The sequence below is a fragment of the Canis lupus genome, chromosome 17 (genome assembly GCF_048164855.1).
Source record: "Canis lupus baileyi chromosome 17, mCanLup2.hap1, whole genome shotgun sequence".
NCBI lineage: Eukaryota > Metazoa > Chordata > Mammalia > Carnivora > Canidae > Canis > Canis lupus.
In genome coordinates, this window is record NC_132854.1 from 32953872 (window position 1) to 32967713 (window position 13842).

The following is a 13842-nucleotide window of genomic DNA, read 5'->3' on the forward strand; positions in this document are numbered from 1 at the left end:
CTGTGTCTCTGCCTCTCTCTCTCTCTCTCTCTCTCTCTCTCTCATGAATAAATAAAATCTTTAAAATAAAAAAATAAAATAAAAGAAGATGGAGAAAAAATGCTAATAAAAGAAGAAAACAATGGATAACTGTGTGTCATCATTAAAAAAAAAAAAGAAGTCTTAGCCTTAGTGATCAGAAAACAAAAAGAAATAAAAGGCATCCAAATGGGCAAGGAGAAGTCAAACTTTCACTATTTGTAGACAACATGATACTCTATTTAGAAAACCCAAGGACTCCACAAAAAAATTGCTAGAACTAATTGATGAATTTAGCAACATTGCAGGATATAAAATAAATGTACAGAAATCTGTACACCAATAATGAAGCAACAGAAAAAGAAATCAAGGAATCAATCCCATTTGCAATTGCACCAAAAACAATAAGATATTTAGGAATAAACCTAACTAAAAAGGTAAAAGATCTACACTCTGAAAACTATAGAACACTTGAAGAAATTGAAGACACAAAGAAAAGGAAAAGCAACCCATGGTCATGGATTGGATGAACAAACATTGTTAAACCCTAACCAACCTACACATTTAATGCAATCTCTATCAAAAAAAACACCAACTTTCTTCACAGAGCTAGAACAAACAATCCTAAAATTTGCAAGGAACCACAAAAGACCCCAAATAGCCAAAGCAATCCTGAAAAAGAAAAGCAAAACTGGAGGCATCACAATTCCAGATTTTAAGCTGTATTAGAAACCTGTAATCACCAAGATTGTATGATACTGGCACAAAAACAGACACACAGATCTATGGAACAGAACAGAGAACCCAGAGTTGGACCCACAACTATATGGTCAACTAATCTTCAATAAAGCAGGCGAGACTATCCAGGGGAAAAAGGTCTCCTCAACAAATGGTGTTAGGACAACTGGACACCAACAAGCAAAAGAATGAAACTGGACCACTTTCTTGCACCATACACAAAAATAAATTCAAAATGGATGAAAGACCTAAATTTATGGCAGGAAACTATAAAAATCCTAGAATCCTAGAGGAGAACCCATGCAGAAACCTCTTTGATCTCAGCTGTAGCAACTTCTTACTAGAAATATCATTGGAGGCAAGGGAAATAAAGGCATAAATGAACTATTGGGACTTCATGAAGACAATATTTATAGCAGTGTTATCAACAATAGCCAGACTATGGAGAGAGCCTAAATGTCCATCAACTGATGAATGGATAAAGAAGATGTGCTATATATATTTTCAAAGATGTGCATTATATATGTATAATGCATATAATGGAGTAAAAAAGAATGAAATCTTGCCATTTTTAACAACCTTGATGGAGCTAGAGTAAATTATGTAAGTGAAATAAGTCAGTTAGAAAAACACAAATATTATATGATCTCATTCGTATGTGTAATTTAAGAAAGAAAACAGACAAAATATGAGAATGGTGGGGGAAAAGGAAAGAAGGGAATAAACTATAAGAGTCAATGATAGGGAACAAACTTAGAGTTGATGGAGGGAGATGGGTGAGGGGATGGGATAGATGGGTGAAGGGTATTAAGGAGGGCATTTTTTGTGATGAGCACTGGGTGTTGTATGTAAGTGATGAATCACTGAATTCTACTCCAGAAACCAATATTGCACTGTATGTTAACCAAGTAAAAACTACTTAAATAGAGCCTATAAAATAAAGATAGGCTCTATTTTTTAAAAAGATTTATTTATTTTAGGGAGAGAGAGAGTGCACACTCGTGTGAATGAGGGAAGGGGCAGAGGGAGAGGGAGAGATAGAATCTTGATCAGGCTCCACACCCAGCACAGAGCCTAATGTGGGGCTGAATCTCACAACCTTGAGATCATGACCAGAGCCAAACCAAGAGTCAGATGCTTATCCAACTGAGCTCTCTTTAAATCTTATAAAACCTTAGTGTCATTGACTGAATTGTGTCCCTCCCCCCACTCCACCCCTACAAAAAATTGATATATTCAAGTCCTAACCCACAATGAGACTGTACTTGGAATAAAGAAGTAATTAGATGATACCTTCAGGATCCTGATAGGATTAGTGTCCTTATGGAAGATACACTGGAGAGTTTGCACACTCTCTCTCTGTTATGTGAGAACACACCAAGAAGGCAGCCACTTGTAAGTCAGGAAGAGAGCCCTCAGAAGAAAACATACATTAACAACACCTTGACCTCAGACTTCTAGCCTCCAGAACTCTGCTGCTTAAGTCAATTGTTTATTTATGGTATTTGTTATGATAGCCCAAGCTGACTAAGAGATTTTGGTACTGAGAGTCGAGTGCTATAACAAAGACCTAAATATGTGAGGCAGCTTTGGAACTGTTTAATGGGTAGAGTTCTGAGACCATAGAACCATTCTGTTGCAAATATACATGGTTTTTCAAGAAAAGAGAAGAATAACTCCAAAGATGATTCAGAGATCATGAGGGCAACCTCTTCAGTTTCAAAGGGTGGGGCTATTGCCTCAGTTTCAACAGGGATAGATGGTCTATGCCTGATACTTGGATGTAGGGCTGTGCTACGGTCTTGGAGGTACAACCCCTACCTCCAGCAGCGTGTTGAGAATGACCCCTCTCCCACTCCTACTCTTGGGTCTGGAAACTGGGACAAGAAACCAAAGACTATTCCTAAGCATTAAAAACTAAGATACTTTGCCTTGTGAGGTTTTGGACTTGCTTGGGAATCACCATTCCTTTCTTCTTTTCTATTTCTTCCTTTTGGAATGGGAATGTCTACCCAATGCTTCTCATTCCTCTTTGCAAATCAGATAATCAATTTAATATGTTTAAAGAACTTCCCTAACCAAAGCCACTAGGAAGCCTAAAATGTTCTCACCAAGTGGAAATGTCTGTGAAGGTTCATATAGCACTTTGTACATGATTTTTTGTAGCTTTGCCATCCCTTCAGTGAAGCAAAACTTCCTCTTAGTTCATGTGTAATTAATTGATAAATTAATGTCCAGAAGCTTGAATCTGAATAGAACAAGTAAGCTTTTCATATATTGAAAGGATGGGTCTGCTTCTCATTTTAGTAATTTTCACTCCAGATTAGTTTTCCCAGTGAATCAACGGTTCATCAAAGAAGCCAGATTTACAAAGCTATAATGAGATAATTTTTTTTATTTTTTCCCATACTTAGAAATTACAAAATAATTCAAACTTGTAAAAAAAAGTACAAAGGTCAATATAACACTAATGTATGTTAACATGCTAAGACTTTTATTTGGTGACTTCATTAAAGCATAATTTATATATATTTGAATTAATAAATATTAAGTATACATTTAGATAAGTTTGAACAAATATATACCATCATGCAATCACCACCATAATCCAATATGGAACATTTCCAGTCCCCTTACAAATGTTTCCTTAATGCTTTTTGCAGGCCATTCTCTCCTACCTCCCTAGCGCCTAGCTATCATTGGTCTTCTTAAGTCATGGGCTAGAAGAAAATATTTGCAAATATATATCTAATAAATGATTTTTACCTAAAATGTAAAAAAACATAACTGAATAAGACAACTCATGGTGGGGATATGGGGAGAGGGTAATGAGCAAACAGTTTGAATAAACTTTCCCAAAGAAGATTCACAAACTGAAAATGAAAAGATACTCAGTATCATTAGTATAGGCACATATTTATTAAAACCATAAGATACCACTCTACATACATTCTCCTACTGATAGAATGTCTAAATTAAAAAGTCTGACAATACCAAGTGTTACATTTATATGCAGCAACTATAGCAAGGATGGCAGGAAGGTAAAAGTGTGCACTTTGAAAAAAAATCAGCATTTTTTATAAAGTTAACCTTATTATAAAACTTGGCAATCCTACTCCTGAGAAAATAACTGAAAACATATCTACAGATAGACTTGTACTTGGAAGTTTGTAGCAGTTTTCTCCATATCTCTTTATTTAAAAAAAAAAAAACACATTATTAGATGCAAATGGAGACAATTCCCCTACATGCTTCTGTTTCCATTCCCTTGCCAGAGGTAACTACTATTCCAAAGTTGGTGTGTTCCCTTTTTACATGGGAGTTTACTCATTTACTACCCCTGCATGTTTCCATGAAAAAGGAAAAGGGTTTTTTAGTGCTTTTTCAGGAAAATGTATCTAAATTGTATAATTTTAAGTTGTACCCTTTTGCAATTTGCTTTATTCAAGTGAGCATTATTTTTAGATTTACCTATGTTTACAATGTAACTCTAGTTCCCTCATGCTTATATAGTGTTCTGCTATATATATAATATATAAATATTTTTATATATTATATAAATATATATGTATAAACATTATATACAAATATATATTTATATATATAAAATACCTACCCAATTTTCTGTTAATGCACAATAGGATTGTTGCAAAATTCTTTGCTATTATAAACTATTTTTCAGCATGCAAGAATGATCATGTTTTCTTGTCCATATGAGAGTCTCTTGAGTATATACCTAGAGAATCTCTTGAGTACATACCTAGAAATAGTACTGTAGCTTATAGGATGTGCATATATTCAAAGCTACTAAATATTACCACATTTCTCTACACTGTGGTTGTGCTGGATATTTTCTATCTCCCCCCTGCCCCGACAATGTCCTTTCTTTCCCACACTGCTCTGTGACCAGAATACTAACCGTTATGAGCAGTATCAACTTGGTTTCCATGACCATAGGTTCATGGTTATCAATGTCTGCTTCAGCTGGGTGACTCATTCCTAAAAAGACAGCTGTCCCCGTCATTATCCTTCAGGCCTAAAGGTAGTAACAGCTTCCTACCATTACTAACCCCATAGTGCTTCACCATCCCTTGTCAACATCTCTTAACCCTTTCTTTCAACTTTGTAAATAGTCCTAGTCCTTCACCAAACTCCTCTTCAATTATTTCTTCAGAGTGTGCCATCTGTTTCCTGCTGTGAGCCTGACCATACAATGGTTTTCCATTTACGTATAATACTGGAGAATTCCTATTTCATCCTTACCAATATTTGATATTAACAGATTTCTTCATTTTTGCCAACTGGATGCATGTGAAATAAAAACCCATGATTATATTAATTTGAATTCCCTGATGAGAAGTAGAGCATCTTTTCGCATATATGTTGTCTATTTAAATTTTTTCCTCAGGGAATTATCTTTTCATTTTTATTGTCTGTATCTCATTGGATTGTTTATCCTTCTCTAACTGATTTGTAGAACTTATGTGTATGCTCTAAAAACTAATACTGTGTCATTTATGGGTGTTGCAAATATATTTTCTGTCTGTGGCTTAAAAAATAACTTTGCTATCTTTTTAGTGCAGAATGTTTTGAATGAAGTCTAATTAATCAATATTTATGTTTTCCTGGTTTTTGGCTTGCTTAGGAAATCTTCCATACTTCTGTATCATTAAATCATCCTCCAATTTTTTTAATTAAAAAATTTTTTTCCTTTTATGTATCTTATGCATCTGGAGTTTATTTTTGTTTATAGTATGTTGATACAATGTTATTATCATCCATATGGATAGCCAATTGTCCCAACATATTCCAGTTAATAGCCTATTCATTCCTCATTGAATTGTAATGACACATTTGTCATTTAATAAGTTTCTTATGTGCATTAGTCTGTTTCTATGCTCATATTTCATTCTACTTTTATATTTATCTGACACTGTGCCAATATCAATGAGTATAAATCATTCTAGTGGCAAAGATTTTTCATCTCTACAGGAGAGCAGGAGCTCTTCCATTTTATTTTTCCTTAAATTGTTTTTGACAATTTTTGGCCATTTATTTTTCTATGTGAATATTAGAATAAATTGACCAAATTTTCAAAAAATAAAATCTTGTTGGAATTTTTATTGGAAGTAAATGAAATCTGTAGATTAAATCAGTGGAAATGACTTCTCTATAATATTGACTGAGTGTGTATGTGTATGTGTATGTGTATGTGTGGATATATACATTTACCTCTCAAGTTTGAGAACATTTTTCATAAAATTTTTGCATGTGTTTTGTTACATTTATTCCTGAGTACCTTAGATGTTTTTGTTGTTATTAAGGATGAGATCATTAAATTCTTTAATAGAATGCTATGTACTAAATTTCCATTTTGAGATTTACTTCAACAAACTTTCTGAACACTATTATTAGCATGGATTCAAATATTTTCTTATATTGACTTTATGGATAATCTTATGTGTAACAAATTATTTTTTTTATTCTTTACAATTCTTATAATACTCCTTTTTTCTTTTTTTATTCCTTTATTTTTTGTCTTATTGCACAGTTTATAATCTCCAATAAAATGTTGAACGGAGAAAATAGGAGAACAGAAGAAAAAACAGGTATCCTTGTCACAGCCCTTACTTTAAATGAAGTGCTTTTAACCTTTCATCATTAAATATAATGTTCCTTGTAATGAATGTATTGGAAGGTACTTGGAAGGTTAAGGAAGGTACTTGGAATTTATATCATGAATTGGGATGGAATTTTACATGTACTTTTTCTACAACTATTTAATTTTCTATTTCTTTTTTACTCAGTTAATATTATCTCTGTGATGAATTATATTAATAGATAGACATTAAACTATTCTTTCATTCACTGGGTAAATATTTCAGTTATATTTGGTGTGCTAATATTTTATTATTTTTGTATCTATGATTATAAATGATATTGGTCCACAATTTTCCTTTCTTACATTGCCCTACCCATGTTTTGTAATGTATACTTCTGGATGGGGGGAGGGGAGTGTAGGAACTGCTCATAAGATTTGTTTTATTTGTCTTTTTTTATTGTTTGGAAGTTTTACTAATAGAAGTCTAGGTATGGATTTGTTTTAATTTATCTTTCAGATAAATTAAGAGAGCTTCATCAATATGATAATTCATGTCTCATTAATTCTGGAAAACTTCTTACCATTACATCACAAAATACTGTCTTTACCACATTTTCTCTCTTCTTTCCTTTTAGAACTCCAATTTTAGTTATTCTGTCTCCCATGACTTTTGACATCTTAAATGTTCTATTTCTTTATCTGTGTACTAAATTCTATTTAGTTTTTCAAGTCTGTTTTTCAGTTTAGCTGTGTGAAACATGTGAACACATTCCTTGCTGTCATTTCAATGACTTCCATTTCTTGAAGTTATTTTTAAAATTCTGTGTATTTTTATGGTAATCTGTCCATGATTTATGATATTTATCCTATTTTTTTCCTTCTTGTGATTTCTGTATCTTCCAACTCATTGACAGGTAGATTCTTATCTCCTGCAGATGTATTTTCCAAAGAAGGTCCATAGAAAAATCCTTATATAGCATAGCATTCCTATGGAGTTATGTTTTGTTTTGTACTACAGTAGGGGTATTATCAATCAGTATTTTTTGTTTGTTAATTTCATAAATCAAAGGTACTACATCAAATGGCTTGGAGGTAATATAAAAGCTTTGATGATTCTATCGAGCCTTGTTATTTCAACGTCTCACTCCAGGTACTTTCCTTGGTCCAGAGGAGACAGTCTCTCTAATCCCCTTTCATGGAAAAGGCAACCATTGCCAAAGTCTTGGTCTTATGCAGTAACATGATTTCCATCCTCTTTCTTTGCCCATGTCTATTGCTATGCCTTTGACCTTACTTGGACAATAAAATCTGTTTGGATCTGATATCCCCAAAGCTACTGCAATGTAGGACTTACCTCTTTAGCTTTGGGTTTCCTCCTTGCTTCTGGCATCTGAAGATTTCTTTCATTTCTTTTGAGATTGGATAGATAGATAGATAGATAGATAGATAGATAGATAGATAGATAGATAGATAATGTGTCAGAGAAAGAGAGAGAAATGAGGATATACTTTGTAGCCTATCTGTGTGTTAGAACGGTCTACTTTACCCCATCTTGCCATAGTGCCAGAACAAGATATCTGGAGTATTTCTGTTCTTAACTGTTTTCCCTGGTTCTTTTCACTTCTAACCTTTGTCAGGTAAACCTGGCGTTTGTATCACTATATAAGCCTTATAGTGAAGGCCCTGGTTAATGATGGGGACTGAAAAGAATATGCTTACATCTTTTCTTTTGCAAGTTTAGAGAACAGATCCATAACAGAGACTAACACAACTTCACTGCTCATATTGAATCTTTTGGCATATTCTAGCCTCCTCTAACTGTACTTAGCAACAAACAAACACATTGCAAGTCAAGTAGCTTTGGCTGTGTCCTAATGCAACCAGAAGCAGGAGGTCCCAGAGTACTCCTAAAATGGTCTGTAAAACTGTCAGCTGTGTGTTGAATAGTCATAAAACTCAGTATTTCAGATTTTAAAATATGTATTTATAAGAAAATAAGCAAGGTGCAATTATATTTCAAATCCTGATTTATTTTTATCAAGTACATTTCATTCAATCTAAGCTTGTTCTATTTTCACTAATTTGTATTAGGGACCCGACACAGCACAAACTGGCTTTGCTTCAGATGTCTTTGTTTGTCAGTGGGAAAACAGTCATCAGGATATTCACAGGGCATCAAAATTTTCAGAAGCACCAAAAGGGATCTTTGTAATTATTTTAAATTTTCCATAGATTTTCCCTCAATGGTTGTAAAAATCCTTAAACACCCATGTGAATTATATCACAGTAGTTCAGGGAGAATGTTTGCTTATTTTTCAGCTGTGATATTTCTATAAACAATAGGTCCCTATGAGAAAGCCAGATTCCCCGTGTGGTTGACTAATAGTTTGCTGTATTTGCCAAATTGAAGAGTTTGGCAATATTATATTCCTCTCTCTGACAGGAGCTATTTTTTCCTTCTAACAGAATGAAATTATTTCTGAGTTATGTGTAAGATCAACAACCTGATATTCACTTTTGGCTTCACAGTTTGGGTCCTGTGTCTTTATTATGACTCTAGATCAGGTATTTAATACCTACTGAGTTAAATGACTATGGCTCAAGTTCGCCTGACATAAAAGAATCAGAGGAAAATAGGAGGATGTGAGGATTCTCCTTTGAACATTTTGCCTATACGTGACACCATTGATTTTCTTGGCTTCATTAAAATATTACTAGTTTTACATTTCCTCTTGAGGGACATATAAGCATATTCAATTTGAAAGCATATAAGATGGTAGTTATTAAGTAATGTCTTTAAGAGCAAGACACTAGTTTAGGCACTTTCAGAAGCAATGTGTTATTTAATCCGAACACACTCGTTTTGCAGGAGTGTGAAGGAAGAAACATCAATCCAAGCCGTTACTTTTCATGGCCAATTCCATTATCTCCTCTCCTATAATTTGTCTGCACTTCTTCTTTGCCTCCCATCCCTTAATGCTAAAGTCCTCATTCATACCTTAGTTGGAACACACACATCAAGTGGCTTTGACACTCAGGTGCAATTACCAATGATGCATTTGCCTCGATGAAAATGTCAGAATGTAGCAGCAGAAAGGTTACCTCCCCGCACTGCAGGGATAATCACTCTGCAAAGTGCCGAAGCTCTATTCACTCCACGTTCCTTTCAGATCTAATTCCAGAGAGGTTTCTCACATCAGTCACAGAAACTGATCCCTAAATCTGCATCTCCTGGGACAGTCACACTAATTGGCAATCCCAGGTTTTGTTTTCTCTGAATGCTCAGGAAGGAAAGTTCACCTATGGAAATATTAGGCCGGTTTGACTTCGTGGTACCCATTTTTAAAAAAGGATTTTAACCTCCTGTCTGATAAAGAGCTTCATTCTTTAGAGTGGTCAGTCATCTCAATTGATGTCTGGGGGGAGGGAAGAGTGAAAGTCCCGGAAAGGGGTGGGGGGTGGGGTGGGTAGTGCCATCTGGATTCATGATGAATGTCTGGGAGCCCTATCTCTTTTTCAGCCTCTGAAGATCTCATCTCTTTGTGCCTGGCTTTAATTATCTAATAAGGAGAACAGGTGAGCCAAGAGGCACTTCTGGGGGCTCAGGGAGAGAATGGGAGACGGGGAAACAGAGAAATGGGGGGAAGATGAAGGCAAACAGCTTTGGGGTTGTGGTTGCTATTTTGCGCCTCTCGCCACTTTGGAGAGGAGGTAGGGACACACATGCTGGCTTTCTCTCCAACGCAGCTGAGACCTTTATGAAATCACTGCAGAAGCAGGGGCGGCAGGCACTATTTTTATCTCCAAATTGATTCAGCTGCAGTCGCTGCTGTGCCTCTGACTTCACTGCTGCCCGGCCCTCCCCTGCGCTGGCCGCCCCGCTGCTGCCCGGCTCCGCGCCTCCCCCTTGCGCGCCCCCGGGCCCCCGCCCAGGGACGACGGTGACGGGAGCACCTCGCCGCAGGCTCTGACAGTCCACAGGGGCGCGCGGCCAGGCGTCGGTGAGCCGCTCGGGGTTGTGCCAGCATCTAATTGTTCATCCCCCCCCCCCCCATTTCCCCTGCCCTGGGGAACAGAGTTGCAGAGTTCCAAAAAGAAATTTCAGCAATTGAAATGCCGCGCGCCTGAACGTTTGCCAAATGCGCCCCATCTGAGGAAGGTCTATGCTTTCAGACGTTGCTGCCAGGAAGACAGGACATTTACACGTCAGACTGTTCATCGTCTTCCCCTCCTTTGCGGGCTCCTGGGGGGCTCCACCCTGAAGCTCCTGGGGAGGCCGACTTGCTGGAAAGGGCTGGGAGGGCTTTCTGTGTCTGAGGAGGCACAGGGACAAGGCGGATGTGCCACCTTTGTTTTGCATGTGATGTCTGGAGTTGTCTCCCTGGTCCCTCTCCCTTGAATTCTGGGAGCTCTGCCAACACCATGCCCTGTGCCTAGCAAACAGGGAGCTGGGACTCCAGAATGTTGGTCACAATGAGATCAGTGAGCAGAGGGGTTTTTTTGTTGTTGTTAAGTACTGAAAAATAGGATTAGAAAAACAAAAGAATGCGTTCATAGGCCAAGGATCAGGTGGTCTCAGCGATTCTTTGGTTAATTATTCAAACTCTGAGACTTCACATGGATCCTGTGCTGAGCACAGAGCCTGATAGGCCTGATAGGCAGCGTGGCACTCAGCGAAGATGGGTGGGCCTCCCACCTGGCTGGTCGCTGCAGTGACTGAGTGACTCTCATTCCAGGTGGGCAGTGTCAGCCTCTCAGCAAATGTTTGTCGGCTATAGCAGTCAGTGTTCTAGGAACAACGCTGAACAAGACTGGGTCCTACTAGGAGGAGCCTATCCACATAGTAGGGAAGATGAGATAAGAGAAAAATCCAGAATTCAAATGACAAGCTCAGGCCTCGGTGGAGTTAGATTGAAGGAGAAAAGGAAGATGACAGGTAAGGGTACAAATGGAGGCTTTGAGGATGAAGCAGCTTATGAGCTAGATATTGATAAACAAATATTATTTGGGTGAGAAACGATAGAGAACATTTAGGTCCAGCTGTCCAGCATGACAACCACTTGTCACATATCGCTACTTAAATTTAGGTTTAAATTAATTAAATTTTTTTGAAAATGAATTCTTCAGTAACCCTAGCCAATATACATAAGTACTCAACAGCCACAGGGGGCTAGTGGCTACCATGTTGGGTAGTACATATCATTTTTGTTATTGCAGAAAGTGCTCTTGGATGGTATTGTTCTCAAGTCAGAGAACAGCATAAACAAAAACACAGGAGTAGAAAAACTCAGGATAAGAAAAGGAATGCTCTTATCCTGGACTGGATAAGCAGATGAATAAGTGACTGGAACAGTGGATGAATAAAAGGAAGCAATCAGAAATCAGGGGACCGGAGGATGCAGGCTACCAATTGAGGCTCGGGCATTAAACGTATTAGCAGGTAATAGGTAATCTTCAAAGGTCCGTAAGCAGAGAGATGGACATGATCAGAACTGTGCTTCTGAAAGATGCATATAATGGCTATGTTTAAGATAGTTTTGAGTGGTTTTTTGATTCAGAATCTTTACGCATCTGTTATCTTGTTTAATTCTCAAAACAAGCCTGTGGGTGGGCAGAGGGGTAGGCAAAAAGTTTCCAGTGTCACTGGGGAGTGGAAGAACTATGAAAAGAGTCTCGAAGAAAGAAAAGAAGGAAAAAAGAAAAAAAGAAAAGAAGGGAAGAAAGAAAGAAAAGAAAAAAAGGAAAAGAAATCATTGCGAAAAACAGCTTCCTTCCCCCACCACATTGTCCTATAGGCACATTTACCCTCTTGTATCAAGAACTACTGATCTATGTTACAGCTCCCCTCCAGGAGTTGAACTACAGTAATAGAAACTGATAACGCTGAAAAGCAGGCCAAGGTCACGTGCCAAAGTAGCTTCAGATTTGACACAGGAAAGAGAAAATCACAACAGCGACAAATTGGAGCCATTTAAAAGAGAAGCATAGGAAGGATTTAGTGTGACCAACAAGGCTGCTACAGGCTGTGCAGACGGTGCCCCCTGGAGTTGGTCACGCACAGCGTGCCCAGATCACCACCAGCTGGAAGGGAAAACAGCAGGGCTCATCGCAATGCTGAGAGGGAGGTAAAACCAGAGTACACTACTGAAAATCAAGCATGATGCAGGTATTCCTGAGAAAAACCTCTTGGAGACCCTCAAATCCTATCTTGTGGATGACTTTAAACTCAGAGTGTGGGAAGAAGAGCATGCATCAAGCCAACTCGGGATTGCTTTCCGTCCTTTGCATTCTAGTTGAATGCCCCTGGGTAGGCTAAATTAATTTCTCTGCCCGTAAATTCTCTCATCTGTAAATCTGTAGAAATTTGTAACTATTCCTCAGGATTGTGGAGAGGATTCAATGATGTGAGATGTATAAGGCATGTAGTAGGTGCCAGGTATACAGTTAAACGTACCTGAAGATATTCTGGATCCAGATCAGGAAATGAAGAATGTTTATCAGGCTGCCCTGAAGTCTCCATTCCAGGTCCCCAAGAATTATCATCCTTCTCTTGAAAAAGAAGCCAAAAAACAAGTCTTTCCAGCATCCTGGTGAGAGACAGTAAATTCACAAAATATTGCCTGTTTGCCTGCCATCCATCAGTCTAGTTGTGGATGTGAAATACACATTGGGCTGGGGCCCCTGAGAGAAGGTTTATATGGATTTAGTGAGGTGCAAATCCCAGTGCAAAGGTAAAGTTTGATTTTTGTCACTGATATAAACACTATTGCTTCAGGCCTAAACTCCTATCCCCTCCTGTTTCTAATCCTGCTTTCTTTAAACCCCAATAAACAGAGCAAATTTTACTGGTTGCCTGTTTCCTAATATGTTATTACCTCTTTTGTACAGGTTTGTGATGTATTCTGGGCTTGAATAAGCTACAAGTATTTATAGGGCCATTTCCTCTTCCGGTTATACCATGTAACAATTACAGCATGGAATGTCAAGAAGTCCTATTTTTTCCTCTTGGCTTCTTCTATTTGGGGAAAAGGTTTTCTTCTAATTTTCATCAAAACAGCTGCCTCTTCCAATCTCTTAGGTAGCAAAGTAAATGGAAAAAGAACCTTCTTAAACAAGCCAAATCAAGATCACTGTTTTAAAAGTTAAAAAAAAAAAAAAAAAAAGGACAGTATTTGAAGTGAGAGAAACAAATGCTTTCTGAATCTTAAGCTAAATCCCCCAAGAAGTGGGGGGTAAGCAGATGCCTTCTTGTCCCCCAGAGTACCTCCAGGTCCCTTGCTGGCCCATTCTAGCTAAGAAATAAGAAAGAGGCAAGTTTAAAACTACATTCATCTTCTGCGAGAAGCAGCTGAGAACTTTGAAGGCAATTTTTTTTTCATCATCCTGTTTCTTGCAGCCCCAATTACTCTAGGAACTTCCGAGTTTCTGGCTATTCAAGATTCTTTTAAATAGAGCTTGAGTGGTCACACAAGCAACCTTCTCAC

At 37.6% G+C, this 13842-nt stretch overlaps 1 long non-coding RNA gene across 3 annotated transcripts in view; it reads left to right on the plus strand.

The window, feature by feature from the left end:
* The window catches only part of LOC140608014 (uncharacterized), a 106946-nt gene that overhangs the window by 84470 nt on the left and 8634 nt on the right, over positions 1–13842 (plus strand). The gene's annotated exons all lie outside the window — the stretch shown is intronic.